This window comes from Eulemur rufifrons, unplaced genomic scaffold (genome assembly GCF_041146395.1).
Source record: "Eulemur rufifrons isolate Redbay unplaced genomic scaffold, OSU_ERuf_1 scaffold_114, whole genome shotgun sequence".
Classification (NCBI taxonomy): Eukaryota; Metazoa; Chordata; class Mammalia; order Primates; family Lemuridae; genus Eulemur; species Eulemur rufifrons.
In genome coordinates this window covers 339134-344735 of record NW_027182896.1, presented here as the reverse complement: position 1 = coordinate 344735, position 5602 = coordinate 339134, and the positions used below count along the sequence as shown (strand labels likewise).

Here is a 5602-nt window from a genome sequence, read left to right as displayed (position 1 = left end):
AAGGAAGGGGCTACTCTTTACTCACTTTCTGTATTATATGTACATTCTTAGGGTCTTATATAAGGTGTTCACTTCAGTTGAGAAATACTTAATTTTGTCCATTACTAATTGTTTTTGCTGTATTACAGCTACAAGACACACCACTTTTGATTGCTCTGAAACAAAAAAACGTGAACGTGGCAGAATTTTTAATAAAGGAAAAGGCAGATGTAAATACGGTTGATGCCCTGGACAGGTACAGTAATTAGTTCTTTTTTTAAAAAAAGTGAGTGTTTTTCTAGAATGGTAACAGTCACTCAAGTCGGAAATATTAAGCGAATAAGAAGATTACCTTGTAATTATTGGGGTATAGTGAAAAATGTCAACAGAAATGTTCAGTTAGAAAATCAGTGATTTGGACTGGACAATGTAAAGAACAGTATACAGAAGGATTCATCTTCTTTTACAATATTGACTGATGTTTGTAATTTGATGTTTTTTATCATATTATCTTTTTTCAGTGATATGATCTTGTCTTAGCGAAAGGGGTTTCATGTTAGTTTTATGAAGTATGAACTTTAACGTTTAGATTGCTTTATGACTCAACATGAACTTCTTCGCCCCGTCAGAGTATTTGTCTAACCCCTGCTTCTTACGTACTTTTCCTTTAAAAATGCTCTATTTCACATAGATAGGAGCTGAAATTCATTTTGTCTTTTGCATTACTCAATGAGTCTTTGCTTTAAGTTGCTTTCTTTGAAGCATATTGATGTTAAGTTATCCTTAAGTGACTATGAATTGCTATTACCAGATAGTGTGGATTCATCAGCTTTTTCCATTTGCATTTCTAGTGTATTTTGGTGTTTTTATTTTTAATTGGTATGGGCAGAGGGAAGAAAGACAGCTTTCATTGGATAAACTTTTCCTTGAATGAAGATGAGCCATAGGTGGGTGATAAAGAGAAAAGAGATAGATTTAGACTCCCAGAAACCTGGGTTCAATTCCTGACTTCCCACTTGCTAGGTGTGGACCTTGGGGACATTATTGATCACCAAATATGTTTTCTGATATGAAAAGGCAGATCAAAAGATATCCACCAAGGGTTGCTGTGTGTGAGATTATGTGTGTGTGTGTGTGTGTGTGTGTGTACAGCGTTTACTTCAGTGCCCAGCACATGCTTCTCATCATCGACACCTGAAAGTACTCTGAGTACAGTTCTTACTGTTATTACTAATATTGCTGATGTAAGGCTGTAAGTAGCTTTTACTTCTGTGACCCCTACCTGACTTTGAATTAAAATATATTCTGTTTAGACTAGGGAAGAATGGATAATTCTCCATTTAAATCTGGGCCTATTTTAGGTAAGTGACCTCAGCATAGTTTCTTGCCCATCAAAGGACCATAAATTAGCAACTTGTACTATGCCATACCCCAGTGAGATGGGAGGCTTTCTTTTGTCCCTTTCTTTTAGCCTCAGTGGTAATTTACAAAAGTGAACCCTTGAGCACCCAGGATTCTTGTGTCTACAAGTACATGTAAATGGTTAATTGTACACAGACAGGCAAGATAGTGAATTGGTAAAGTATATCATATTAGTTGTTTAAGTAACTTTATTAAAGTTCCTAAGGGTGGAGTTATCTCTCTGTTATTTTAGAACACCCCTCATGCTTGCCGTACAATGTGAATCATCCAGTACAGTCAGTCTTCTGCTCCAGCAAAGTGTTGATGTCTTTGCTAAAGATTACCAGGGACGGACTGCAGAAGATTATGCTGTTACTATTCAGCCTTTTACGTAAGTGTACCCATTCAAAGACTAGTTGATACTAAATTGGGGTATAAGATAATTATAGCTATTGCATCTTATACATCAGGGGAGATTTCATAGTTTGGGTCAGGTAGTGCTGGAATGGCCGCGAGGTAGTCCACTTCATGTGCCGGGAATCAAGCAAAAGGCCAGCCTAGTCAGAAGTAGCAAAGGGTGCAGGATTCTTTTCCTCAGGACATTTAAGACCTTTATCCTTAGGGATCTCAACATTGTCCATTTTATTCCAAGTATAACCCCTATGCATGGGATAAAAATAAGGTCACATCCTTGATACTTCTAATTCGTTATTTGGGTCTTGAAATGTCCAGTTTAGCAGAAACTCTTGTACCATACCCTGGGGGCTATCTCCTAGACCAGCGGTCCCCAACCTTTTGGGCACCAGGGATCAGTTTCATGGAAGACAATTTTTGCATGGATCGGGTGGGATGATTTTGGGATAATTCAAGTGCATTACGTTTATTGTGCACTTTATTTCAGAATTATTATTGCATTGTAACATATAATGAAATATTTTTACAACTGACCATAATGCAGAATCAGTGGGAGCCCTGAGCTTGTGTTCCTGCAACTAGATGGTCCCATCTGGGGCTGATGGGTGACAGTGACTGATCTGACAGGAGGTGGAGCTCAGGAGGTGATGTGAGTGATGGGGAGTGGCCGTAAATAGAGACGAAGGCCCTCACCTCCTGCTGTGCAGCCCAGTTCCTAACGGCCGGACCAGCAGCAGCCTGCAGCCTGGGGGTTGGGGACCTCAGTCCTAACCTTCTCCTTGAATTTTAAAGAACTTAAGGGGTTCCAAAGTGCAAGGAAGATGATCCTCTTTTATAAGGCAGAAGGAGGGAAAAAAGAACATTCTAATCATTCAGTTGTTTCCCTTGATTCGGTTGCTGCATTGTTGCTATGGAAACTGATCCTGCCATCGGTAATGATGACCTTTGGTACTAGGACACCTTTGCTGGTTCAGATCCCTCAGTCTTCATGGTCATCCATACTTAGACTTCCAAGTAACATTTTTTTTGGTTCACGTGCATATGCTCATGTGCTCAGCCATTGTTCCCAAAGCAGCAGGACTCTGCTCTGCAGCTGGGCCTGCTAGCTTTAGCCACACACATAGTGAGCAAGTGACCCTTCCCCCCGCACTTCAAACCTTACGTAGAACCCACGTTTCGGCTTAGACTTAGTCTAAACCTTCATGGTAAGTTATCCTTTGAAGCCCTTTTCTCAAGCAAATGTTAGTTGAGATTGTTCTAAACTGTCAGAGAGGTTCAAACAATGTTGCAGGAATAGATCAGAGTTCCCTTTCTTCTTTGTTACCAGCTCTGTACCCTGAGGTCTGTTTGTGTCCTGTGTAGCACCTTTTCTGAGGTAGCGAATGGTCCCATATCATCCTTCCTGAGTAGTGGGCACCAACTTGCCCTTGGCCCTGAAGTGATCTCTTCCCCATAATAACAAAAATCTCCCAAGCTGCTTGGTTCTCTACCTCAAGGTTTTAAAACATTTTCAAATTCTGCTTCACAAAGAAGCCATTCAGCTGAAACCTCTGAGTCTAAACTAGGGTAGTTGGATGTAACAGGGCTAAGCCTCACCCAGGACTCATCGATACCCACATACAGAGGTGGGGCTTGGTGCTTTCTCTGGCAGCACGTACCCTAAAATTGAAACAATATGGAGCAGTTAGCATGGCTCCTGTGACAATATGATGTGCTCATTCTTGAGACGCTCCATATTTTGCACAGTCCCTGGAAGGTCATTTGACTGTTTGCTAACTAGCTCCACCAAAACTGTGTGAGTCCAGCACAATGGGCGGCACTCGATATCGAAACTGTGATGTTCTTTACAAAGATTCTGTGTAAGGTAATCTATGAAATGAGAATGGAGCTTAGCAACACATGGCATGTTGTGTGCACATATGTTGTTGGTATGTAGCTCAGAAATGAGAAAATGTCAACTTCCTTTGTGGAACTTAAAAAGGTAGGATTTTATCTTCCATGTCGGTTGGAGATGAACATGGAGGTTAAGCATCATTCTAACCAAGGTCTGCTGGTTCAGAGTCTGAGCAGCTAGGGAGGGAACAGTAGTAGTGCAAGCCAGGTCTTGACATCTGTTTGTTTTCTTCCCTTTGCATGACTGATTGTCTCAGTGATGGGGGACCGTAATGTTATCTAATTTAAGGAGATAATGTATTTATAAATACAGTTTGTTAAAAATTGTGAAATAGCTGAGGTGGCCTGAATTATGAGCTACAAAGAATAGAACAACTAACAACAAAAATTAGATCTTAATAATATGTTCTGAAAAATGCAACATTTGAATATTAGAACCTTGAAAAAACACAGATTGGGTTTCATTTGGGCTTCTATAATAGCTTCAGCAATGAAGTTCAGGAACAAAGTATTCCATTGCATCACTATTTCTCTGAGCATTTAAAAAATATTGTCTCAGTACATTTTTATAACAACCTAGTTAAGGCAGTAAAATCCTTACTTTTAGGAGAAAATATTGAGCCTAAAAGAAGCAACATGGCTGTGAAGAAATAGCTGTTTGTGGAGCTAGAATTTATTCCGATTTCAGGATATTTTCCATTATGTCTAGCTGGCTCCAGTTAATGTAGTGAGTTAATTCATGAGTACTTCACCTTACTTTTTTCTTCATTAATTAGAAGCTGTATTAGAAGTTTGTAGATAGACCTTACAAATTTGAAGTGTATATGATAACATTCTTACATTAGCTGTGATATTTTCTGAAGTGCTCTAAGAATTTACTATATTTAGTAAAAATTTTTCATATCTGTATTAAAATAGTAATTTTATTTATTGTTTATTCATAGGTTATGCCGGCAAATTTTAGAATATAAAGAAAAAATGAAGCATAATAATCCTCAAAATCGCAGTCCAGGAAAGACTTCTAATAGTGAGTTGCTGTTGGTGGTTCTACCATAATAAGAGTAGGAGTTGTGACTACAAAAGATCAGTTAAAAAATTAATATTTAAATTTCTTAATTTCTTCCTTAGAAGCCTCAAATTCAGAATTACTTAAGAAGTTGGTTGTAGGTAATTTATAATCCAAAACAATATTCTGGAAAAAAATTCACTTAATTACTTGCTTATGGTCTCTGAAATCTTATATGATATTTTTATATGAATAAGAAAAGAGATGTTTAAGTTAGTATGTTGTAAATTTCCTCTATAGTCACATTATAATGAGTTGGACTTGCTATAAAAATGAATCTTCTATTTAGTATCATAATAAGTGTTATGCATTTAGTAAAGGAATATTCATTACTGTTGACCCTTGAACAACATGAGGGTTAGAGGCACCAATCCCCCTTGCAGTTAAAAATCTGCATACAACTATTTTTTTTGGAGACAGTGTCTTGCTCTGTTGCCTGGGCTAGAGTGCGCTGTCTCCTCATAGCTCTCTGCAGTCTCAAACTCCTAGGCTCAGGTGATCCCCCACCTCAGCCTCCTGAGTAGCTGAGACTACAGGCATGTGATACCATGCCTGGATAAGTCTTAAATTTTTTGTAGAGATGGGGTCTTGCTCTGTTGATCAGGCTGGTCTCTTTTTGCCTGGTCTCAAGCAATCCTCCCAACTCAGCCTCCAAAAGTGCTAGGATTATAGGCATGAGCCACCATGCCCAGCCGGTGTATAACTTTTGGATCCCCTAAGACTTTGGTAAGCGTCTATTACTGACTAAAAGCCTTACAGATAACATAAATGGTTGATTACCACATAATTTTGGTATGTATTATATGCTGTATTCTTACAATAATGTAAGAATATTGTCCTGTATTCTTA

At 38.6% G+C, this 5602-nt stretch overlaps 1 non-coding gene across 1 annotated transcript; it reads left to right on the top strand.

Annotated features, from left to right (window-relative positions):
* Positions 1-3429: 3429 nt before the first annotated feature.
* On the top strand, positions 3430-3535 carry LOC138379684 (U6 spliceosomal RNA). Its single transcript, XR_011232269.1, has one exon. It is a non-coding gene; the product is annotated as a U6 spliceosomal RNA (small nuclear RNA).
* Positions 3536-5602: the final 2067 nt, after the last annotated feature.